The sequence below is a fragment of the Drosophila suzukii genome, chromosome Y, assembly GCF_043229965.1.
Source record: "Drosophila suzukii chromosome Y, CBGP_Dsuzu_IsoJpt1.0, whole genome shotgun sequence".
Classification (NCBI taxonomy): Eukaryota; Metazoa; Arthropoda; class Insecta; order Diptera; family Drosophilidae; genus Drosophila; species Drosophila suzukii.
Genome location: NC_092085.1, coordinates 3,966,676 through 3,993,118, shown reverse-complemented (window position 1 = coordinate 3,993,118; position 26,443 = coordinate 3,966,676). Strand labels below are relative to the sequence as shown.

Here is a 26,443-nt window from a genome sequence, read left to right as displayed (position 1 = left end):
TCGCCGATCGCTATCCCATGCCAAGTACACCCATGATTCTAGCGTTCTTGGGAAAAGCCAAATTCTTTAATACCCGAGGAAAAAAAACGGTAGTATTTTCCAAAGAGCCATCGATTATGTGGTGGGGGAAGAAATTGGAAAAATATGTTACATCTATGTTGATGGTGGTATGTTAGGGTGGCACGGGAAAAGACGAAGCTCTTTAAAGAAAGCGTAGAACTTTTAGGATTCATCGCCACCAGAGGAGGAACCAAACAGACCCAGATAAAGTTAGGGCAATGTAAGAGTTCCCCGAACCAAAAAATCTCTTTAGCCTCAAGTCTTTTCTTCTGGCAAGCTATTACAGAAGCTTCGTGAAATATTTTGCCTCTATTGCTAGACCTCTAACAGCCATTCGCAAAGGGAAAAACGGAACTGTCAGCAAGAATATGTCAAAAAAGTGGCTGTTAGGTTCGATGAAACCCAGCGAAACGCATTCGACCATCCTCGAAATATCTTGGCATCAGAAGATGTCTTATGGACATACCCAGATTTTAAGCTACCGTTTGACTTAACCACCGAAGCCTTAGCGAGTGGAATAAGTGCGGTATTATCTCAAAACAAGAGACCGGTTACCATGATTTCGCGTACGCTAAAGGACTGCGAACTGAACTACGCCACCAACGAAAGAGAATTGTTGGCTATAGTCTGGGCAATAGGCAATCTCCAGAATTACCTGTAAGGTCGCTTTCGCTCTCATACACCATTGAAACTACTAAGAAACCCTTAAACTGCTCCAGAAACCAATTCATTTTGAAAGAAGCAAGCCAACCGCTGCGGCGAGACTTCATCGTTTTCGGCAATAGAACTCGCCACATTATTAACTTTAATAACTGTCGGGTCACGCAGCCGCAGCAGCCAACTAACTTCTTAATTCGATCTCTTATATTAATGGCATCGCGAAAGGTAGCTCTCTTTATCTAGCTCTCTCGTCTTTTGTGTACTTGCATTTTTCGGCCCAGCTTTCGGCTGGCTGTCCCTTTGTAAATCAGTACGAATTCTGATCTCGACATAAAACGCATTCTCGTCTCGCCTGCTGTACTCTCTCTCGCTAATAAATTGTTAACAAGCCTAAAGCAACCTGAAATTCGTATTTTAATTTAGCAACAACTAATAAAAAAGCTTATTAGTTCAACATTGGTGACCCCGACGTGATTTGTGCATAAATAATACTAAGTGCAAATCATATAAGTCTATTTATTGACTTTTTTCATTCTTGTTTCTGCGGTGCATTGGCGTAGCAACAATCATAAGGCCTTAAATGCAGTGAGCGCTATAAATAAATAGCAGTTGGTGATTGCGGAAATTTACACATAAGGCGCAAAATCAGCTATACATAGAAGCGTACATAGCCAAGTAACGGGCTGTTATTCCCTCGTTTGCTTTGCGCTAATCTTCCCGCTGGAGCCGAATTTCGGGCATTTCGTCTGCTGTTGTTGTTGTAGCCATGCCTACGGGAGCTTTTGGAGATGTTACCGCTGATGCAAACAGGGCAATATTTTTAAAGCGCAAGGCAACGGCTTTATTTAATAGAGTGGAGCGCTTAGTGGATTCCCTATCAAGTGCGGCGTTAACTTCATGCGACGAATCCGGTCTTCATGTGAGGTTAGAGTTGATTGATGAGCTTCAAGAGTCATTTAAAAAGGTGCTCGGTGAGCTCGAAGAGTTGGATTTAGAGGAAATTGAAAGTGATTTAAGTGAGAAATTTGATGACATTCTCGTAACTCTGAAGTCATCGGTTCGATCCGAAATTTCAAAGCGCACCTCACAGCTTCTTTCGCATTCAACTTTTGCTGACGGCATCACTCCGGGAGTTTTCGGCCCCCAGCAGCGTCAGCCTCGACATAGGGCAGCATTGCTGCCCCCCCTGGAGCTTCCAAAATTCGCTGGAGGTTATGCAAATTGGTCTGACTTTTATTCTATGTTTACCACGATCATAGATAGTCATCCCGACCTCACCAACGTAGAAAAGCTGCAGCATCTACGATCATGCCTGAGGGACGCACCGTTGGAAACTATTCGCTCATTGGAAATTTCGGATGGCAACTACGCAATTGCTTTAGATTTGCTGAAAAATAGATTTGATAATCGACGTTTGGTTTTTCAGGCACACATTATTGAGATCCTGGGACTAAAGGCGGTGCAGAGTGGTTCCGTCTCGACACTTCGGGATCTGTCCGATAAATTCAATGCTCATATTCGTGCTCTCAAGGGACTGGGCACGACAGAACAAATCGCAGGATGCATCATCGTCCAAGTTCTGTTCCAAAGGTTGGATCCGACAAGTCAGGCAAAGTGGGAAGAGCGTTTAGAGGACCCTGCCTTCGTCAATTTAATTCCTACGTGGGAGTCAATGGCATCATTTCTGGAGCAGCGATGCAGGACGTTGGAGACTATGGATTTCGCCATGGCAAACTATTCGCCGGGCAATCAGGTGGGAAGTAACAGAATACCCAATGCGCGTAGATCAGCATTTGTTGCCTCGAACGCTAACCCCTGGATTTGTATATTCTGTAATGATACAGGGCATTCCATTTCTTATTGTCAGAATTTTAAAATCCTGTCTCCTGCGAATAGGCTTCAAGAAGCGAAGCGGCTCGGTCTTTGCATAAATTGTCTTAAGGTTGGTCATCAAGTTCGGCAATGCAACTCTAGTAGTTGTCGTTCATGCGGATCTAAGCACCACACCCTGCTTCACCTGGGAAACTCACCTTCTTTTCCTTCACAAGAAGGAGCACAGCTTCAAGAAGCACTTCCTTCTGCTTCACCCTCTGCACTGCCTTCCACTTCGACTGCTCTTATTGCACAGGAATTTAGTAATGATATTGTGCTCTTAGCAACGGCTAGCATTTTAGTAAAAAACCGTTCTGGGGTTTTCGTTCCCTGTCGAGCTCTACTCGATTCGGGCTCCCAACTGCATCTAATAACGTCCCGATTCGCAAATCAGCTTCAAGTAAAGAAAGTAAAATCCTCAGCATCTGTAACTGGAGTTGGAGATTCCAGTTTTGTGACGGACGGTCACTCGGTCAATATTACGATTCAGTCCCGAACTTCCGAATACTCGGCCAACATTACCGCGGTGATTGCTCCGAACATAACAGAGCGACAGCCTAGATTCAACGTCGACATTGGCAGCTGGAACATACCCAAAAATATACAGTTAGCTGACCCAAGGTTTTATGCTCCCCAGCGGGTGGATCTTTTAATCGGAGCCAGCCTATTTTTCGAGATGTTGTGCGTTGGCCAAATCAAGCTTCCACCTGGATTACCCCTAATTCAAAAGACGCGTCTGGGTTGGGTTGTTTCTGGATGCTATGGCCTTTCCAATGGCTCGGTTTTAATGTCGTCTCAAGATGAACTTCTCGCTAGTAGAGAGAATAGTTTCGATCGGTCAGATGATCTTCTTCGACGATTTTGGGAAGTGGAAAGCTGCGCCGAGCCAATTTTACGCGCTACTAAGAAAGAATTGGACTGTGAAGCACATTTCGTAAGACACGTCAATCGTTTGCCAGCTGGTGATTATTCTGTTCGGCTGCCTGCCAATTTTAATCTAGATCTTTTGGGAGAGTCCTACCAGCAAGCTTATCGAAGATTATTGTCCCTAGAGAGAAAGTTGAATCGTCAGCCATCTTTGAAGGCTCAATATGCAGCATTCATAAAAGAATATCTCGATCTAGGACATATGTCATCAGTTTCTGCCGCTGACATCGGGTTGTGCCGATATTTCTTGTCTCATCATTGCGTCATAAAGAAAGATAGCTCCACTACAAAGCTTCGCGTAGTTTTTGATGGATCGGCGGCCAGTTCCCAGGCTATTCTCTCAACGATGTTCTTATGGCAGGCCCTGTTATTCAGCCTAAGCTGTTCCAGATTCTTCTACGGTTTCGTTCACACCCAGTAGCAATCACAGGAGACATTTGCAAAATGTACCGTTGTGTTAGGGTTCAGCCTGAGGACAGCCATTTGCAATGCATTTTGTGGAGGGACTCCCCCCAGGATCAATTGCGGGTGTTTAAGCTAGACACCGTTACTTATGGCACGAAGCCAGCATCATTTCTGGCTGTGCGAGCTATGCATCAGTTGGCAGCAGAAGAGCATACAGCGTTTCCGCTTGGGGCTGAGGTCATTCGTCGCGATTTTTATGTGGATGATTTGATATCTGGAGCCAAGTCCAAGGAAGAGGCAGTCATCATTATGGATCAGGCATCAAAACTTCTAGCCAAGGGAAAATTTAAGCTTAGAAAGTGGTGCTCCAATGTGTCGGCTGTTTTGGATGGAGTTGTTGTTCTGTTGCTGTTGCTTCGTCTTGTCCAGCGCTCACATTTATGGGATGACATCAAATCATTGCAGTCAAAGGGAATGGTGCACTCCTCCAGCTCGCTCGCATCTCTTTCGCCATTCATTGACCAATTTGGGCTTCTTAGAGTGGATGGCCGGCTGAAGAATTCTTCTCTGGATTTTAATGGGCGTCATCCAATTATATTACCACGGAGTCATTCGGTCACTATTGCCATTATTACTCACTTTCATGAACGCAATCTGCACACTGGGCCACGGGCATTACTTGGCATAATTCGATCGCAACATTGGCCTATTGGGGGGAGAAAGACGGTAATGAAGGCGGTAAACAAATGCATTAGATGCTTTCGAATGAAGCCTCGAGTAGTGGAGCATATAATGGCGGATCTTCCAAAGGAACGACTTGATGGATCTCATGCATTCGAAGTCACTGGCATTGACTTTTGCGGGCCATTTCTCTACAAGTCAGAGGTGCGAAGCAAGCCTCCAGTAAAATGCTACGTTTGTGTCTTCATTTGCTTCGCCACGAAGGCTATTCATCTGGAGTTGGTCAAGGATCTCTCTACGGTATCGTTTCTACATGGCCTCAAACGATTTATATGCACTAGAAGAAGGCCGCGGCAGATTTGGTCTGATAATGCAACCAACTTTGTTGGAGCTCGCAATGAGCTGCTCGAACTAAGGCGTCTTTTCCTCAGCAGTGATCATCAGAGAGCTACATTGGACTTTTGCCTAGCTGAGGCTATTGATTGGTGTTTCATTCCTCCTAGGTCGCCTCACTTTGGCGGTCTTTGGGAAGCGGCTGTAAAGATCGCTAAGCATCATTTCTACCGCGCTGTTGGCACTGCTGTTTTAGCCTTTGAGGAGTTGCGGAACCTGGTGTGTCACATTTCGGCGGTTGTTAATTCTCGACCATTAGTCTCGATTTCAGAAAACCCAGCTGATCTGGATGTATTAACCCCAGCACATTTTTTGAATGGTGGTCCGCCTTCTTCTTTCGTCGAGCCGGATGTGACCAGTCTTAACTTCAATCGCTTGGATGGATGGCAACGCGTGGCTTACTTGCAGCAGATCTTTTGGTCCCGATGGAAGGAAGAATACCTAACACTGCTACAACAGCGCTCCAAGTGGCGCACCCCAAAACCTGGCCTGGTTGTCGATGACTTAGTTCTGGTTAAGGACGAAAACTTGCCTCCCATGAAGTGGCCCCTCGCCAGAGTGATCGAGCTTCTCTTCGGTGGAGATGGGGTTGCTCGAGTTGCCGTTCTGAAGACAGCATCAGGAGTGACAAAGCGAGCAGTAAACAAGCTGTGTCTGCTACCCCTTAAGGATAATGTTGAAGCCCAGTCTTCCAACGGGGGGAGTATGTCGGGTCACGCAGCCGCAGCAGCCAACTAACTTCTTAATTCGATCTCTTATATTAATGGCATCGCGAAAGGTAGCTCTCTTTATCTAGCTCTCTCGTCTTTTGTGTACTTGCATTTTTCGGCCCAGCTTTCGGCTGGCTGTCCCTTTGTAAATCAGTACGAATTCTGATCTCGACATAAAACGCATTCTCGTCTCGCCTGCTGTACTCTCTCTCGCTAATAAATTGTTAACAAGCCTAAAGCAACCTGAAATTCGTATTTTAATTTAGCAACAACTAATAAAAAAGCTTATTAGTTCAACAATAACAAAGACTTGCTCGTTGAATCAGTTAAAGAGATTATCAACGCTAATATTGTGGCTCGCATTCAACATGCCTTAAGGCAGGAGTTCCCTGCAACAATGTTCTGGCATTGTAAAAACTTCGTCAGCGATATTAACAATGCCAATCAACAGCTTGAGATAACTAATACGAAAGATAAACTTTTACCAAAACATTAAAACTATCTATTGTGGGTGCTTCCTTCAATTCTGAAACAATTATAGCATCGACGTAGTTAATGCGCCATCGCTACACAGTAGCTCCAACGGCCAAGTGGAGAGATTCCACAGTACCATGGCGAAAAAAGCCAGACGCCTCAAAATCGTAAAAAAAATTGACGATCCAGAGGGCATCACACGGCTAGGTCAAGGCGGTCGGTTTAACCCTATCAACAAAGTCCTGGCGTTACGCCTGGAAAATAACGAGTATAACAAGCCAGAAGGGAGAGCGGTCGATCGGTACGGTCTCGAGTGAAATTGTCCTGGAGAACCCTACGGTTTCGACTTGCAAGTTCCCGGAGCGGCGTGTCCGAATCCCAAGTACAACAAGCCAGAAGGGAGAGCGGTCGATCAGTGCGGTCTCGAGTGGAGTTGTCCAGGAGAGCCCTACGGTTTCGACTGGCGAGGTCCCGGAGCGGCGTACGCCCGAACACCGAGTACCAAAAGCCACTCTACGTCCAGCCGCGCAGACAGCACCGTCAGGAGCAGTGCGCAAGATAGCGTCAGCAGCAGGCCAGCCACCACATCACGACAGCCACGCAACACATAGCGAGCCACGCGGAAACGTCCCGGACAACACGCAGAAGGGTGAGGCTATGGTGAAACGTTCGTTTACTTAGACTTAGAAACGAAGTAAAGCGCGAGACAGCTTCCTGGCGTTCCGCCTTGACTGTCCGCGCGGGCTGAGCAGAAACCCCAGTGGGACCATCCGGGACAGAGCAAGGGACAGGCGGCGGTGTGTCGAAAGGAGTGATCCTGGAGAGCGCAGCTTCTGTTCACCCTTGTCTGAGAACAGTGACGCTTCCCTAAGCCCGTACGGCTGATCCCCCTCGCGAGTCCGAGTCGTCACAAGCTGTCAATGAGTCGACGCGTCAGGGACGAGCAGCGAGCATCTTCAGGGAGCCGCAAGGATCTTCAATGAGCTACAGGACTGGAGCACCGAATCAACAAGCCGAGAGGCCGTCGAGACAACCAGGACCGTCGGAAGTACCGAAGGCCACAGGTGGCGAGTCAAGGCCAAGACATTTGTAACAATATACCCGCAATAAACCCACTACGAACCCGTGAATTCTGTGCTTTCTCACTGAGCTACACAATCTACTGAGCTGGCCGCACGAATCTCGTAGCGACCAGACAACAAAAATCAGTTCGTTACATCTGGCGTCCGACGGGTTTGTCCCAGCAGTGAAAGCGACTTAAGCAGAATGGGAAAGAAGTGGATCTACCGGCTTAAAAAGGTGGACTTCGCCAATGTCGCACAGTGGCTTAATGTCACCCTGGACAGCAGATTAGAAGACATGAGAAAGGCATTATCCGAGTACTACTCAGAAACGGATATTGACCCACAACTCGTCAACATGTGGGCCGATTTGGAAGCTACATACCACGACAAGGCCGGCCCGAGCAACCCGTTAACGAACGCCGAAACGGACAACTTATTGGCGAGCCTGAGCGTTGACAACTTACAAAAAGAGGCAAACAGGAGAGAGTCAAGCCAAGACAGGAAAATAACAGCGCTGATCTGGAGACCCACCTAGTCAGTCAGACTATGCAAGGATCTCTAATCAGGTCCGCGAATGGTCGTTCAGGTTCAACGGGGCGGAAAAGCAGCAGGTGAATATGTCCGCCAACACATACGGATTGGAGTTAGACATGATTCCCCGAGCGATGCCTGAATTGATTAAGGGAAGGACTCTGAAGTGGCTTATCGCCAAAAACAAACAATGGAACACCTGGGCGGAGTTCATAGATAGTTTCCACACATACTTTCTGCCGAGAGACTTCTTCACCAGGCTGCCGGATCAGGTCAGGCAACGGAAGCATTACTTCAGCGAGTCGTTCAAAGACTACATGATCGACATGCAGACGATGGTGAGGCCACTTAATTATTCCGCGAAAGATAAGGATCTTCCTAAGGGCGTACAAAGTGTCGGACCTGGACACGCTGATGATATTAGCAGATGAGTATGAAGAACTCGAAAAGGAGCGGGAAGCGTTCGCGCAAGAAAACAAATTCTCGAAGACCAAGTCGGCATCACCCACGCAGCTAACTTGCAGAAGATGCGAAGAGACAGGAACCCAGGAGACACGGGGAAACGACCAATGGTCGCCACCTAACCGAGACACACGGCAGCAGGCAATAGGAGCACCACGCGGAGGCCAAATGACACCACCCCACCACGCAACAGAGACAGCCAAACAATACCTCGTGGAGGCCGCCAAGCACCACACATAGGCCACAAGATGCCACCCATTTCACAGACCCGCAGGAGGCCTGTCGGAAATGTGGGGGGAACGGTCACTGGGGGAGAGGCTGTCGAAACCAACGGCTGTTAGACTGCTGGATATGCGGCGAGGTGTATGTCAGGAGCGTCGATTGCTGCCAACGACCGGGAAATGGCCAGCGATCTCAGCCGCAGAGAGGCGAGCGGGGATCGCACAATGCTACCTCTCCAAACTAACTGGCAAGCTAATCGAGGTGGAGCAGCAGTTGTCCGCAGCGGTGATGACTGGTGGGAACAGCTACAAAGCCACAATCGACACCGGAGCAACGGCAAGCTTCGTTAGCGAAGAAATGGCGGACAATATTGGTGCTCTAGGAAGGATTATAAGGACGAGACGGCAAGTTAGGTTGGCAGAGGTGGAGGTCAAATTCGGCAACAAACAAGTGACCATGACCCTGTTGACTTGAACCGGAGTAGTGTATACGTTCGTGTTGGGATGGAACTTCCTGAAACAAGTCGGAACCGAAATAAGGTGTGCTGGTCACGAGATAATAATACCAGCCAGGAACCGACACAATGGATGGCTCGAGGAGACGCTATCGATAGCAGTCGTTCAACAAGTTAACGAGTTAGACTACTACAGCGTTCCTGGAAGCAGAGATGGCAGACTTCAGCACAATGATGGGAACATCGAATATGGCAGAACAGCAGATCAAAATGAAGGATGACAAGCCAATCAAGCAGAGATACTACCCCAAGAACCCAAAAATCCAAGGGGAAACCAACGCAAAGGTGGAAGAGCCCAAACAGCTCCTTCATCGTGATGGTGAAGAAGAAGACAGGCAAGTGGATACTGTCTGTCGACTTCAGACAGATCAACGCGAAGTCAGTGAAGGATGCCCACCCAATGCCCCGCATAAAATACATCCTAGATCAACTACTCAGAGAAAATAAAATACTAAAACTGGTCATCAATCGGGTATTTTTTGCATATCAATTTTGATCCCTTATGTTGCCATATCATTTTCATGTTTTCGAACATATGAAATTGATATTTTCGAACATGTCAATTTGGTATTTTTCATATCAGATTGATATGCGCACATATCAATGTTGTGACCGAATTGTGTATTGTAATAACAATATAAACCAGTTTTGTTTTTACTTTTTTGCATCTCATAAACTAATAAATATTGAAAACCCATAAGATCGCTGTAAATATTTATTTTTATATTTCGGATCAATTATAAAAATAATTCCAGGACATGCCTCCTGTAGTTTTGCATCAGCGTCAGGAAGTCCTCCTTCTGTCCTCGATTGAAGTTTTCCAGCATCTTGGCCAGCCATTTAACTTTGTGTAGTGCAGTTTGTGTAGTCAGATACCCGTTACTCAGCTAATGCGATCAAAGGGAAATGGAGATATGCAAGCAGCAAATCGAGACTGAAGTGCACCACCTACCTAGACAGATTTAAGCGTTATGGGCGTTAGAGTGAAAATTGTAGGCGCCACAGGTTTGGGCGGCTTGTGGGCGTTATAGTGGGCGTGGCAAACTACAAAATTTCAGTCAATAGTTTTAATCTAGCATATAAATTGTGTGTGGTTTGTAGGTTCGGCATATTCGCGTAACAAACTTGAGCTGCGTACAAGGCTACGGAATTTAAATCTGAGATCCCATTTCTCTATCTTTGATAGTTTTCGAGATATCCGCATTCATATTTACGATTTTTTTAAATTTGTGGGCGTTAAAGTGGGGCAATGGATAGGTATTGATGAGAACAATACATTTCAGTTAAAATTTTGATTCCAGCATCAAAACTGTAGGAGCCACAGTTTTGGGAGGTTTGTGGGCGTTATAGTGGGCGTGGCACAATGTTGAAATACACTTGCACTCCGCAGGAATCTCAGGAATCTGCAAGCCTATTCCCAATATTGAAGCTCCTATAGATTCCGAGATCTCAGCGTTCATGCGGACAGACGGACAGACGGTCAGACGGACATACGAACAGACGGACAGACGGACATGGCTAGATCGACTCGGCTAGTGATCCTGATCAAGAATATATATACTTTATGGGGTCGGAAATGATTCCTTCTGCCTGTTACATACTTTCCGACGAATCTATTGTAGTACCATTTTACTATACGAGTAACGGGTATAATAAACAACATATGTAAATATTTAACTTTTGTACAATTTCACATTTCGTCGAATGTTAGAGTGACTGCGGAAATTCAGTCAAACAAATATCTTTAGTTCCATACTATATACCATAAATACACAAAAAATACGAAAGCACAGTCATACTTTTTTTCGAAGACTTTTCGATGTTAAGTTTGATATGAAAAACATATCAAGTTCATACGAGTTTATATTAAAACAAGGAAGAACGCTATAGTCGAGTACCTCGACTATCAGATACCCGTTACTCAGCTAAATAGAGATATGCAAGTAGCAAAGCGAGATTAAAATGCGCCACCTACCGGCGGTATACAGATTTAATCGTTATGGGCGTTAGAGTGGGCGTGGCAATTTTTTTTTTTGACCTATCGATAGGTATTGTCGAGACCAAAACATTTCAGTTAAAATTTTTTATCTAGCATAAAAATTGTGGGCGTCACAGGTTTTCGCGGTTTGTGGGCGTTAAAGTGGGCGAGGCATATTCGCGTAAAAAACTTGCGCTGTGTATAAGGCTACGGAATCTAAATCTGAAATCCCAATTCTTTATCTTTGATAGTTTCCGAGATATCCACGTTCATATCTACGATTTTTTGAAGTTTGTGGGCGGTTTATGGGCGTTAGGGTGGGCGTGGCAAACTTTTTTTGGGTCAATCGATAGGTATTGATGAGAGCATTACATTTCAGTTAAAATTTTTATTCTAGCATCAAAACTGTAGGAGCCACAGTTTTGGGCGGTTTGTGGGCGTTAGAGTGGGCGTGGCACTCTACTGAAACAAACTTGCGCTGCGTAAGAAGCTCAGGAATCTGCAAGACAAACCTCAATAGCCTAGCTCCCATAGTTTCCGAGATCTCAGCGTTCATCCGGACAGACAGACGGACAGACGGACAGACGGACATGGCTAGATCGACTCGGCTAGTGATCCTGATCAAGAATATATATACTTTATGGGGTCGGAAACGCTTCCTTCTGCCTGTTACATACTTTCCGACGAATCTAGTATACCCTTTTAAGTATGTAACAGGCAGAAGGAAGCGTTTCCGACCCCATAAAGTATATATATTCTTGATCAGGATCACTAGCCAAGTCGATCTAGCCATGTCCGTCTGTCCGTCTGTCCGTCTGTCCGTCTGTCCGTCTGTCCGTCTGTCCGTCTGTCCGTCTGACCGTCTGTCCGTCTGTCCGTCTGTCTGTCCGGATGAACGCTGAGATCTCGGAAACTATGAGAGCTAGGCTATTGAGATTTGGCGTACAGATTCCTGAGCTTCTTACGCAGCGCAAGTTTGTTTCAGTAGACTGCCACGCCCAATCTAACGCCCACAAACCGCCCAAAACTGTAACTCCTACAGTTTTGATGCTAGATAGAAAATTTTAACTGAAATGTATTGTTCTCATCAATACCTATCGATTGACCTAAAAAAAAGTCGTCTAACTTTCAATGTTCCTGTTAGACTAATGCAAAACTACTATCCTATCAACTTGCCACGATGTTCATCTAATTTTAGTCAGCATGAGCCCTTTCGGGTTCTTTCTAATAATTATAACAACCCATATCATTTAATTTGTTCCTCAACTTCTATTCCTGTAATAAAAACTAAAATCTTAACTCATTTGCTTTAGTCTTGTTGATCTATGTTTTTTCTTGTCTTTATTTGTTTTATGTACCTTACTCGCGAACCGTATTTGACCGAAATAAAAATGGGCCCGCGCGTAACAAGCACGTGCTAGGTGTCGTTTGGGCCACTTGTTTGTACTGCTCTTAGTGCATCAACGTTCAACAATATTTTCTCTGTGTAAGGGAAGCGCGGTACATCAGCAGCTTGGTCCTTAAGGATGGATACTGGCAGATCCCAGTTGAAGAGAATAGCAGGAAATACACGGCATTCACGGTACCAGGCAAAGGTCTATTTCATTGAAGGGTTATGCCGTTCGGACTTCACTCGGCGTCGGCAACGTTTCAACGAGTGTTGGACCAAGTAATTGGCCCCGAGATATCACCTCACGCATTCGCATACCAGGATGACATAATAGTGATCGGTCGCACGCTAGAGGAACACAAGAGAAACCTTAGAGAAGTGTTCCGGCGTCTAAGGGAAGCGAACCTGAGGCTGAATCCAGAAAAATGCCAATTTTTTAAGAAGGAACTGCTGTACCTCGGACATCGAGTGACCAGCGAGGGAACAGGAACAGATAAAGAAAAATTACCTCCGGCAATATCTAGGAGTAGCGACGTGGTTTGTACCAGATTTTTCCAAAATCGTAAAACCCCTGAATGACCTGCTGCGCAAAGGCAGTAAGTGGGAGTGTACACCAGAGCACCAGATGGCGTTTGACGAAGTAAAGGCAAGACTCGTGGCAGATCCGGTGCTAGCATGCCCGGACTTCAGTAGAACTTTCATCCTGCAAATAGACGCCAGCGACTACGGCATCGGAGCAATACTGACCCAGGACACCGGAAAGGACGAAAGAGTAATCTCCTATTCGAGCCGAACACTGAACGGCGCGGAAAAAAACTATTCAACAACGGAGAAGGAGTGCTTGGCGATCGTCTGGGCGATCCGAAAGCTCAGGCCATATCTCGACGGGTACCACCTTAAGGTAGTAACCGACCACATGGCCCTGAAGTGGCTCAACAGCATCGAAAGTCCTTGGGAAGGATCGCCAGGTGGGCCCTGGAGCTACAACAGTACGACTTTGAGATAGCGTACAGAAAGGGTCAGCTAAACGTGGTTGCCGACGCATTATCAAGACAACCACTGCCAGAGACGCTACGAAGATTTAAAGAGGCATCGGCAACAATAGCTTCAGGAGGGTGCAGCTGGATCAAGGACATGGGCGAAGAGACAAAGACGCAACCGCAGAAGTACTGGGAATATGTTATGGATGGTGAGACACTGTACAGAAACATACCACACCGAGCAGGCAGTGAAGACGTCGCGTCATGGAAGATGTGCGTCCCAAAGTCGCTACGGGAAACAGTGTTGACGGAAAATCACGACTCACCGGCGGTCGGCCATGTAGGAAGCCGAAAAACAATAGCTCGAGCCCACGTGCGAGGATGCGAGACATGCATGAGATTCAAGCCGAATCAGATGCAAATAGCTGGGAAAATGCTGACGCAGGTGCCAGAGGAACCATGGGCTACGGTATGTGCGGACTTCGTCGGACCCCTGCCGCGTTCGAAGCACGGCAACCAAATGCTGCTGGTATTGATAGACCGGTTCTCCACATGGACTGAGTTGGTGCCGCTGCGAAGCGCGACGGCCGAATCCCTTAAGAAAGCTTTTAGAGAACGCATAATCGCGAGGTATGGGGTCCCGAAAATATTCATAACGGACAACGGAGTACAGTTTGCCAGCAAAATTTTCAAGAGTTCCCAAGCAACAGTTCACAGCTCCATACACCTCACAGGAGAACCCGACTGAGAGAGCAAATAGGACGGTGAAGACAATGATAGCGCAGTTCACAGGGCAGAACCAAAGAAACTGGGACGAAAAATGGCCGGAAATCATGCTGGCAGTAAACACGAGCGTTTCAGAATCCTCAGGTTACACTCCGTCGTTCCTTACCCAAGGCAGAGAACGAAGACTACCGAGCCCCCTATACGACAGAGAGACCGTAGAGACCGGACGCCTGACTGAGACCCCGGAGGAGAAGGCCAACAAACTCAGAGAAGTCTTCGAGATTGTAAGGCGGGATCTGAACACAACTCCCAAGGATTAGGCTAGGCATTATAACCTAAGGACGAGGCAATGGACGCCAACGGTGGGTGACGTCGTGTGGGCCAAGGAACACCATTTATCAAAAGCGGCCGAGGGGTTCGCAGCAAAGTTGGCCCCAAGATACGACGGACCTTACAAAGTCATGGGATTTGCGTCACCAGTAATCTGCAAAATACCACACACAAGCACAAAGAAAGAGCGGACCATCCACGTAAGCGAGCTGAAACAACAAAAAACGGAAAACACAAGCGAGCGGCTACAACAAGCGGACGCAACAGACGAAAAACAACATTGAAAGTCCAAGGATATCTTCAAGGACTCAAAAGATACAACGAAAAAAGTCCATGGACATCTCCAAGGATCCTCAAAGGACACAACGTTAAAAGTCCAAGGATATCTCCAAGGATTCTCAGAAAATACTTCGAAAAGAGTCCAAGGATATCTCCAAGGATTCTCAAAGGATTCAACGAAAAGAGTCCAGGGATATCTCCAAGGATACTACGAACACACTCCAAGGTTACCTCCAAGGATTCGAAAGGGTTACTACGAAGCGAATCCAATGATAACTCCAGGGACTCGCAAAGGATACTAGAAATAGCTACTAGGACACGATAAGATAAATCCAAGGAATCTCCAAGGATACTACATGGCAACTACAAAGGTGCAATGAAATACGTAAAGGACGTCAGGAGAACGTCAAGAACACAAAGGGAGCAAACCAGAGCGTCCAAAGACTCGATTGGGACTGATTGGAGGAAAGAAAAAACACGCATCAACAGTCTGCCGAAGGGAGGGGGAAGACGGCACAGATCAGAGAGCTGTACCGTAGATCTGGGTAGGACGAAGGAGAGTCCGAAGGAAATAGCGGGATTGAGCACAGAAGAGGAAGGCTCGTAACCGAGGTGTCGTTGAAGGGTGCCCAGGCTTCAAATGGACAATGAAAACGACAAGCATCATGAGCACACGTGTGACGAGGAGCAAAGCGCGCAGGATGATGGCTGCCCACCAGCCGTCCGGAGGATGCAGCACGGGGCGGATCTCCGGCCGGGGCGTTCCCGAGCCGGTCATCAGCTCCGACAGCGACGTCGAGTTGGTGGAAGACCCGCGGGTGGAGCACCGGCGATGGCGGCTTCGCAGAGCTGTCAACCGGGCCAACGGCCGCATCCCGACTGGCGCGGCGGAGGGCGAATGGGCCAGCGAGGGGCCGGCCCAGGACCAGCAGGCTCCCGGTAGCCTTGCCGAGTCTGTGGAAGAGCGTCGGTTGAAGGAGATGGAGGAGTCGCCGGAGTGGCAGGCCCAACTGCGGACGGCCACACCGAGATATGCGCCCGAATCCTGCATCCCGCCACAAGAAGTGGCAGAAGACTGGGCGCCCTCACCTCCGCGGTAGCTGCCCGAAATCCCAACCACACCGCGTTACGAGGGGTCACCGCAGTGAACGCCAACAAAAACCCACGCCAAGGTTCAAGGTGTACAGTGGCCGTCCGCCGCTAAAACGGCAGCAATCCGCGCCCGAAATCACCGAGGTGGTGGCCAGGCCAAAGTTGGTGAGGATGATGTCGGCGCCGGAGAGTCAGCGATGGCGAGAGATTGCGGAGCACGAGTGGCCCGAAGTGACCGCGGAGGCACCGGCGGTGAAAGAGGCCCGCATACTGGGCGGCAGGCGCAGAGTGCGCGTATGGAGAGAAGGGCGCGCGTTCCGAGTCCAGTTGGGGCTCGCGGGCCCGAGAGAGTTAAAAAGAAAGGAAAACGAAACATAGTTTGAAACCGGCGAGGGACGGCGAACGCGGCTGAAACAGGGGCCAGAAGAAAAGGGCATACATGGCAGCTCCGGCAACCTAAAATTCAAATTGGGTTAATGCAGGAAGCAGCCAAACAAATGCCAAAGTACTCACCTGCTGCGAAGCAAATGCGAAGTCCTCTCCGCTCTGGAGTGTTGCCAGCGTGGAGCCAAGCTCAGCCGGCTGAGGACGACTGAAGGGCGAGAAAGGACGAGAGGCGAGAGAGGACGAATGGAAAGAGAAAGGATAAAATAGAAAGGAGTGAAGAAGTGCGAAAACTTACAGGGAAGGGGGCGCCTCGATAGGCGATCGATTGGGACTGGACGATAGTGCGATCGATGGGCACACGTAAATGGAAATATCGGGAAAAGGTGGAAATATCGCAACGAGCAGGTGGCAACGCCGCACCGTCGGTATCGATAGTCGAAGAAACATCGATCACGCACGGATGGTGTGACCAGGCGGAGGAACCGTGGAATGGAGTGGGACGCAGCAATGAGCAGCGAGCTGGGGATCGATAGCCCATGAGTATCGATGTCCCAGTGGAAACATAGGAAATATCGGCGCGGGAAATTTCAAGTTGCTACGAGGAGGATGACCAGCGCTGACGAAACTCAATGGAGTTAAGAGCGTCGAGGGAGCATCGAGGGAGCAATGAGGAAGCGCCGGAGGAAGGCTAGGATATGCAAGGAAACGCCGGAGAGTAGGAACAAGTTTTAAATGTTTCCCGAAGTAAGGGAGTAATGTGAGGTGTTGAATAACTCCCCACAAATATAAGCAGCAGCAGCAGCAGATGGCCGGCCGCTTACCAGATACGCGGCGAATTCTCCTAGTAACGGCGCGGCGAGGAGAGGATGGGGAACAAGAGAGTTTGGAGACCAAGGATGGAGAACTAGAGAGTTTGGAAAACAACGATTCCCGGAGGCCCTTTACAAGGCCGCAGAGCGCTGGCGGTTGGATCAGTCGATCACGAGGAGTCAAACCGTTAAGATCAATCGGATACCAAAGTGAACATTTAATCAACCAGATAATCTACAAGGTAGCAACAGCAAGTCGAGTCGTCCGAGAAGCAGCGCCGTGGGAGCCTACGAGGAGCAAGATTGCTACGTCGAGATGTTCGGGATTGGGATACCAGGAATCTCCGAATAGAGACGCATGTAGCTGAGGTCCAGAGGGCATCACACGGCTAGGTCAAGGCGGTCGGTTTAACCGTATCAACAAAGTCCTGGCGTTACGCCTGGAAAATAACGAGTATAACAAGCCAGAAGGGAGAGCGGTCGATCGGTACGGTCTCGAGTGGAATTGTCCTGGAGAGTCCTACGGTTTCGATTTGCGAGTTCCCGGATCGGCGTGTCCGAATCCCAAGTACAACAAGCCAAAAGGGAGAGCGCTCCGGTTTCGACTGGCGAGGTCCCGGAGCGGCGTACGCCCGAACCCCGAGTACCAATAGCCACTCTACGTCCAGCCGCGCAGACAGCACCGTCAGGAGCAGTGCGCAAGATAGCGTCAGCAGCAGGCCTGCCACCACATCACGACAGCCTCGCAACACATAGCGAGCCACGCGGAAACGTCCCGGACAACACGCAGAAGGGTGAGGTTATGGTGAAAGGTTCGTTTACTTAGACTTAGAAACGAAGTAAAGCGCGAGACAGCTTCCTGGCGTTCCGCCTTGACTGCCCGCGCGGGCTGAGCAGAAACCCCAGTGGGACCATCCGGGACAGAGCAAGGGACAGGCGGCGGTGTGTCGAAAGGAGTGATCCTGGAGAGCGCAGTTTCTGTTCACCCTTGTCTGAGAACAGTGACGCTTCCCTAAGCCCGTACGGCTGATCCCCCTCGCGAGTCCGAGTCGTCACAAGCTGTCAATGAGTCGACGCGTCAGGGACGAGCAGCGAGCATCTTCAGGGAGCCGCAAGGATCTTCAATGAGCTACAGGACTGGAGCACCGAATCAACAAGCCGAGAGGCCGTCGAGACAACCAGGACCGTCGAAAGTACCGAAGGCCACAGGTGGCGAGTCAAGGCCAACCAAGCAAACAAGACATTTGGTACAATATACCCGCAATGAACCCACTACGAACCCGTGAACTCTGTTCTTTCTCACTGAGCTACTGAGCGGCCACGTTTATTAAAATTTGGTGGGACGAACACACAATCTACTGAGCTAGCCGAACGAATCTCGTAGCGAGCAGACAACAAATATCAGTTCGTTACACAATGTAATTGCTTTATGCGGAAGGGGAAGTCGCTTATGTTTTTGAATCCGCCTATTTAAATTTATAGATGAAATTATTATCTATGAAAGACATCAGTGAATCATTGAATGATGTTCTATTGTGCTTCCTTGCATGATGAAGTCTATCGGACTTATAAACTTTATTCCTCGCTTCTGCTGCCTCCTCTTCAAAAATGCTCCAGTTTTATGGCAAAGATCTTCAAATTTATCTAGGTTTAATTGTAATAGACATTATAAACTAATGAGGATTGTCCGCATGTTCAAAAGTATTTGGATGTCAACGAGCAGTATTTCCAACATTCGTGCTTTCGAATCCGCCTTGTTTTGGCTGATCTTCCTTTAACGCAAGTCTCTCCCAAAACAATTTCTGGATGTACCTCTTTCTTTCCGAAACCAGAATTTTATCCTCTGGACTCGTAATTCTACAATTTCTTACGCTGATTTCGTAACCAGTATGAAGTAAAAACTCAAAAAAACGATTCCAGGAGTGCTGCGGACTTACCCCAAAATAGGTACGAACTGAAAGCATTTAATATTTTTGTTCATCACAAAATCTTTTGGTGTCGCATTGCAAATGGGGCAAGCTTATTTTCTTTTATAATAACATCTTTTGATTCTTTCAAAAACTCCAGTTTTAAGGATTATTCCACAAAAGGCGAAGAGGAGTAATAGTCGATGCAAACAGTGATGAATCGTCGTTATTAGGCTGGCCGTTACTGTATGCGTGGTTGTAATTTGCTTGTCCGTGCTGCCATCAAACCCATAGCTTAATATTAATTCGGCCGATGAGAGGGTTGTTTGCTGGTTTTTCTTAGACGTTGCAATAGTCTCCTCTCGGGTCGGCAATGCTTTTTCTTTTCCGCTACCATCTTATAGTGTCTATAAGTGTCTGCATTCCTGGACTTTGCGTGCTGCCGAATTGCACAATATTGATCTTTTGGGAAATTTTGATCAAGTATTAAAGCCAAAGCCTCCTCAGCGGTAGAACGGAAATAGGTTTCCTAATAGTTGTTGCTTTTGTTGGACTAAAGGCAAGTACTTTTAGTACAGCAGCTAGATCGATGAGCCCCCGTCTGCGAGAAGCTATTTATGTTTCTGCGCCGTTGAGAGGGCTTCTACCTTTTAAAGAGATTGTAATTTTTGCTTTCGTTTCCAATTAAACCTAACCTTAGATTGCCTTTCATCCAATTTGAATATTTTACTATGAACTTGTCCATTTTTCTATGGCATTTTCGCCATAAAAATAAATAAATTTACAGTAAACATTCGTGCTTTCTCCTTTAGACGAGTTTCATTAATTTGAAAGAAACTGTCGTTAATGTGCTGACAAATAAAAGAGAATACGGCATTCTGCTTGTCACCGCCGCACTTTTGCTTGCGCCAAACATCTAATAGGGGCGCATTGCGAATCGAGAGGTTGCTACCTACAAATTTAATTTTCGCGAAAAGTCGGAAAAAGCGCAGTTTGAGACTAGATTCTTTTAAATAGGAACTGATCAGTCTACAACATGGCCTAGGACACTTACTCAACATATTTCAACATTTATTGTAAACTCTCTCTTTAAAGTTGAAATTTTGTTCCAAAAGTTATACGAAGACTACACTCGCTAAATTTTTAAATTGTTTGAAAAATACACACACAAAAAACAGTTTTACTAACAAATAACACATAGTACAACCAGACGAGTAAATATTCATTTCGAATTTCAAGGATTTCCGAGCTGTCGTTAAAAAGATATGCATTTCACTCTTCACTCGAAAATTAGGCCCAACGTAAACATGTGCTTTCCGCTTGCAGCTGTTATTTTATTAGTGGGCTGTTAAATGAAAACTTCTTTTATGTAACATGACATTTTGATCTGTTCTTAATTCGATAACATTAATAAACAGGACAAAGTCCCCATAGTACTGTGGCGCTCACAATTTTTATGCTAAATAAAAAATTTTAACTGAAATGTATTAGTCTCGTCAATACCTATCGATTGATCGAAAAAAAAAGTTTCCCACGCCCTAACGCCCATAACTCTTAAATCTGTCTACCGCCCACATAACCATATATTGAGATCAGGGGTAGGTGGCACATTTCAGTCTCGCTTTGCTGCTTGCATATCTCCATTTCCCTTTTATCCCTTTAGCTGAATAACGGGTACCTGATAGTGGACTACAGCGTTCTTCCTTGTTTTTAAGTAACAAATTTTGTAAAATTGTATTGCAAAAATTTAAGGGCCAACTAAACCAGCTTATAATGAAATTCACATGAATTTCTTTGTTGCGATTGCAATGATTGTTTCGTAGTTTTGGAACATAAAATGAAACCATTAAAATCGTATTTTCTCTTTCCTTTTATTTTTTGATCTCTTTTTTTATACAAAATAAAGCGTAGCTCTGGATGGCTCGGCCAGAGGCTCGTTCCCTACCGACTGTTTTCGAGTCCTGCAACAGCTGGCAACTGAGGTGCAGCTCAGCCATTCAATAGCGAACGTCATTCGCAATCACATGTATGTAGACGATGTCCATACTCCGTAGAGGACGTTAAGCTCATTGATCGCGAGCTACAAAGATATATAGATTCCGCGGGCTTTCTATTAAGAAAATGGAACTCCAACCACAAAGAAATCTTAGCTTATATCCAAAGCGATTATTTTTGACTACAGACTTCATCGAAATCGACACTGAAAGTACAGCCAGAACTCTTCCGCATCATGCCGTGCTCAAGCCCGAAAATACAACCACCAAGCTGCGTGTGGCTTTCAGTGCCTCCAGCCCTACAGAGATTGGGGTCAGCTTAAATGATATCCTTCATGCTGGCTCAGTCTTACAGTCCGATCTAACTATCCAGATCCTGAAGTGGCGATATTTCCGATACGTCTACAGTGCCGATATCGAGAAAATGTATCGACAGATCTGGGTAGATCCGAAGCATTCCCCGTTCCAGCTCATCTTATTCCGCAACAGCGAGGGGCACATTCGATATTTCGAATTACAGAAGGCAATTTTGGAGTCAATGGCACGCCATTCCTGGCCATTCGAGTCCTGCAAAAGCTGGCAACTGACGTGCAGCTCAGCCATCCAAGAGCGAGCAACGTCATTCGAAATCATAAGTATGTAGACGATGTCCTTTCGGGAGCTGACTCCGCCGAGGACGCTAGGCTCAATGCTCGCGAGCTACAAAGTTCTCTACTTTCCGCGGGCTTTCCGTTGAGAAAACGGACCCCAAACCACAAAGGAATATTAGCTCATATCCAAAGCAATCATCTTCTGATAACAGATTTCCTCGAGATCGACACTGAGAGCACAGCCAAAACTCTCGACGTACGATGGGAGGCGGCGTCCGATGACTTTTTCTTCGTCCCACCATATTTACCGACGGAAATCTCCCCCACGAAACGCCAGGTCCTTTCCCAAATTTCCGAGCTGTTTGACCCATCAGGCTGTCTCGCTCCATTTGTTTTGAGTGCCGATATCTGTATGCAAGAGATTTGCTTCTGGATCTAGGTTGGGTCGATAAACATCCAACTGAGCTGTGCCAAAGGTGGAACTGCTTTCTCCAGAGCTATTCGATCCTAGACCACGTCAGAATGCCGAGCTGGATTTTCATCCGTCCAGAGTTCCGTAGAGAATAACGGATTCTGTATGACTCGTAAAAAGCATACGGAGCTGTGATCTTTGGGCGCGTAGAGATGGGCCTTGCTCACGGCCTAGACGCGTGTAGCGCCAGTCAAAACGGTATCCCTTCCTAGGCTGGAGCTGTGAGGAGCTCTACTGTTGTCGGAGATGGCAGAAGCCATCCTTCCTAATATGCCGAGGCTGACCTCAACTCCATTGTTGAACCGATTCCACTACCATGTTTAGCCAAACCAGAGTGTCATTGGACAACGTTCGTTGCCAACAGGGTGATGAAGATCACCGATTTTACAGAGGCAGCCAATTGGTCACACGTTCAATTCGAACATAATCCAGCTGATTTGGCTAGTCGAGGAGTTCCCCTTCATAGTCTTGGCTGCAACGGCCACGCAATCAATGGCCTAGCCAAGGAACAGACTTGCCGGTAACCGAGGTCAAAAGCATGCCGACAAACGGTATCCCTTCCTAGGCTGGAGCTGTGAGGAACTCTACTGTTGTCGGAGATGGCAGAAGCCATCCTTCCTAATATGCCGAGGCTGACTTCAACTCCATTGTTGAACCGATTCCACTACCATGCTTAGCCAAACCAGAGTGTCATTGAACAACGTTCGTTGCCAACAGGGTGACGAAGATACCGAATCCACAGAGGCAGCCAATTGGTCGCACGTTCAATTCGAACATAATCCAGCTGATTTGGCTAGTCGAGGAGTTCCCCTTCATAGTCTTGGCTGCAACGGCCACGCAATCAATGGCCTAGCCAAGGAAGAGACTTGCCGGTGACCGAGGTCAAAAGCATGCCGACAAACCCATGTGGCGTCTATGCCGACAGAAGATTTCCTGGAGATTTTTGTCCACCGATTTGTCCAGCGATGTCGAAAGCAAACACCGGTTTCACGGGTCCTTCTAGTGGCCCAGGATGCTGCCGCTGCAGATATTTTTCTGAAGAATACCGCTGCTTGAGTCAGAAGCGTACTGTGCCCGCCGTAAGTTCGGTTCTGTCCCAGAACCCCTTTCTAGACCAGAAAAGGCTAATCAGAGCATGTGGTTCACTTACATTACATTAGTGGTACGTCTCACCCGGTCCAGATGCTTGGTTCCAAGAATAAAGAACTTGGAGAAGGGAGTGATTAACTCCTGCAAGGTCTGCGTTATCAAAAAATATAGACTACAGACGATGCGAAGTTTTCCGAAAAAGCGGAACCGTCCGTTCACGTTGATAAAAAAAAAATTAAACCGGAAGAGCTTGTCTCATCACCAAATGGTATATGTTAGCTTTCGTCTGTTATTCTAAAAAGGCCATCCACCTAGAGCCTACATCCGACTTAACGACTGATAAATTTCTAGCTGCCTACGCTCGTTTTGTATCCAGACCGTGCTTTCCCGAGGCTTTCTGCAGTCTGTAACTGATGCATATAGTCATCAGCAGCTCAACTGGCAATTCATTCCTCCTGGGGCACCCCATATGTGTGGAAGCTGGTGTCAAGAGCTTCAAGACCTTCTTCATCATCATCCAAAGTAAAGGGCGATTGCAAGTCAAATCTGAACCGGTGGCAGCAGGGTGCCACGACCACTCTAACGCCAACAAACCGTCCAAAACTGTGGCTCCTACAGTTTTTATGCTAGAATAAAAATTGTATCTGAATTGGATATCTCGGAAACTATCAAAGATAGAGAGTTGGGATCTCAGATTTAAATTAGCAAGCTTGTTACGCGAATATGCCACGCCCACTATAACGCCCACTAACCGCCTAAACCTGTGGCGCCAAGAATTTTCATGTTAGATAAAAAATGTTAACTTAAGATATTGGTCTCGTTAGTACCTTTCGATTGATCCAAAAAAATATTTACCACATCCGAATGGACGCCCATAACGCTTAAATCTGTGGCGCATTTCAATCACGCTTTACTGCTTGCATGTCTTCATTTCCTTTGGTCCCTTTAGCTGAGTAACGGGTATCTGATAGTCAAGGTACTCGACTATAGCGTTCTTTTATTTTTTATTTTCATTTGTAAAACCATAATAACTGTTTACGAATTGAGCACGGAAATTGTTTTATTCCAATTCCTAGACCTTTGCCGAGTCCGGTGGATTTAATGAGAAAATCGTAGAGCATTGCTCCTTATTGTTTTGCTGGTTTCCTTGGTAACTACGTTGTCCATTCCGTATGTCAATATAGATTCGGTTTATCTGTAAGGTCATTTTTTATTGACTGTCTAAGGATACTCAAGAACATGGATTGGTCGTTTATAATTGTATATAAAGTCCAATCTAGATACGATTGCTTGAAAATTTAGAACAGCGCCATGATTGGTTAGAGCGTCGTGAGCTGCTCCCATGATTTTGTTTCGTAAAATTGTTAACTTAACAAAATACTGCTGACTCTGAATTTTGTAAAGGTTCATTGTAGTTTTTGCCCGGTGAACTTCAATGATGATTTAATTACTTCAAGAGTGGTTTCATATTCTTCTTCAATGTTATAGTCCTCTACTATGTTTGCATCTGACGTTAACTTTTCTTCTAAACCATCGACTCTTTTGCTTACTTCCCTCAATTGAACACTAATAAATCTTTTAATTAATTCCACTGTTAAGTTACTGGCTGTGGCTAAGCCAACTGCAGAAAAATTAGTTGAACCTCCAGCTGCCATTGTTAAATTTAATTCCCCGAAACTATTTATTAAATTTTTCAGATTAATTGTAAAGATATTAAAATTCTCAATGTTTTTTATCAAATTTTTTGTCTTGAATATAATATTTTATTTTTAAAGACTCTGTGTAATATACATTTTATTTATCCTCGTCTTCCTTCAGCTTGTGAGATGATCTTCCTTCTTGTTGATAGTGAAAAATTCTTCCCAGTGTTGGTAGGGGAATGCCCTACATCCCTTCCTTCCTTTTTTGCGGTTTCGAATTTGTTTAGCTTTAATAGTGTTCTTGATGTTTTCCACTGAGTCTTTGTTTTGTGTCGTTGGTAGATGTTTTAATTCTTACACACAAAATTTGAGTTCTTGGCTGCGCGATTTCCGTTTTTAAATTAAAGTTTTATTTTCAATTTAATTGTTATTTTTAGAACTTTTGAGGAAGCAGCCCCACGTTGGGCATCAATTAATTTTATTCGTTGTCGTTAATTTAATAAAATATATTCTTTATTTTTAAATTTTATTTTCTTTGTGATTGACCTTAATACACAAACTCACTAATACATAAAAACACTTTTAATTTTTATTATTAGGAATGACCGATCCGAAATAGACTTAATTAATTAATTCTAAAAACTTATCCATTTAACCTCGGCCAGATGCTTTTCTTTCTTAAGCTTCTATAACTTTAGTTTTTGTTTAAAATAAAAGCTAATGGTGAAACTGTCGCATCTCGTTGTGAAAACCAAAATTATGCTGACCGGTCCAAATTGATAGAAAATCGGAACGCATTATGAGCTGAACTTAAAACGCAATGCTGTAGGCTTCGAACGAAAGAGTTTGTTCTTCGATCGGAAGCTTGTGTTTACTTTACTATTGGTTTGTTTATTTTAGCAGGCAATATAATTGCAATATAACTGAGTTAAGTTGGATAGCTTACATTTGTCGTATGGATGAGAGAAGCGCTGCTTAAACTGTCAGACGATCTGAATATGGGTTAAATAGAGTAATTATGATTATTAACTTCAAGAAAGAGTTCTCTCACGAGCCACCATATTTATCTGTGACGATATGTCGATGTACACAGCCATGGTAGGTCGAGGGGCTCTTGTCAGTAGTTAAACGACTGAAGTCAAAGATAACAATCCAACTTGAATTGTCTAGTTAATAATAATTAAGGTCGACCAAATAGAGAGGAGAAGGGGCGATAAGTTCCGCTCGCTGAAGCCCGTAGTCTCGTAGCATTGCCACACAGAGAAAATAAAATACTAAAACTGGTCATCAGTCGGGTATTTTTGCATATCAATTTTGATCCGTTATGTTGCCATATCATATTCGTATGTTCGAACATATGAAATTGATATTTTCGAACATGTCAATTTGGTATTTTTCATCCCAGATTGATATGCGCACATATCAAAGTTGTGACCAAATTGTGGTATTTTTTAATATCTAACTGATGTGCTTTAATTTCAAACTGATATGCTTTCATATCAATCTGATATACATTTATATCAAACTGATATGCTTTCATATCAAACTGATATACTTTCATATCAGATTGATATGTTTGTAACATCAATATTAATAAGTTTTGTTTTTACTTTATTGCATCTTATAAACAAATAAATATTAAAAACCCATAAGATCGCTGTAAATATTTATTTTTTATATATTTCGGATCAATTATGAAAAAATTTCAGGACTAAGCAATAAATCACCGATCACGCTGTACTCGGATGCCTCCTATAGCTTTGCATCAGCGCCAGGAAGTCCTTCTTCTGTCCTCGATAGATGTT

The 26,443-nt window shown here is 45.7% G+C and overlaps 1 protein-coding gene across 1 annotated transcript in view; it reads left to right on the top strand.

Annotated features, from left to right (window-relative positions):
• Positions 1-26,443, top strand: part of kl-2 (dynein heavy chain 2, axonemal kl-2) — a 45,699-nt gene that overhangs the window by 8,355 nt on the left and 10,901 nt on the right. The gene's annotated exons all lie outside the window — the stretch shown is intronic.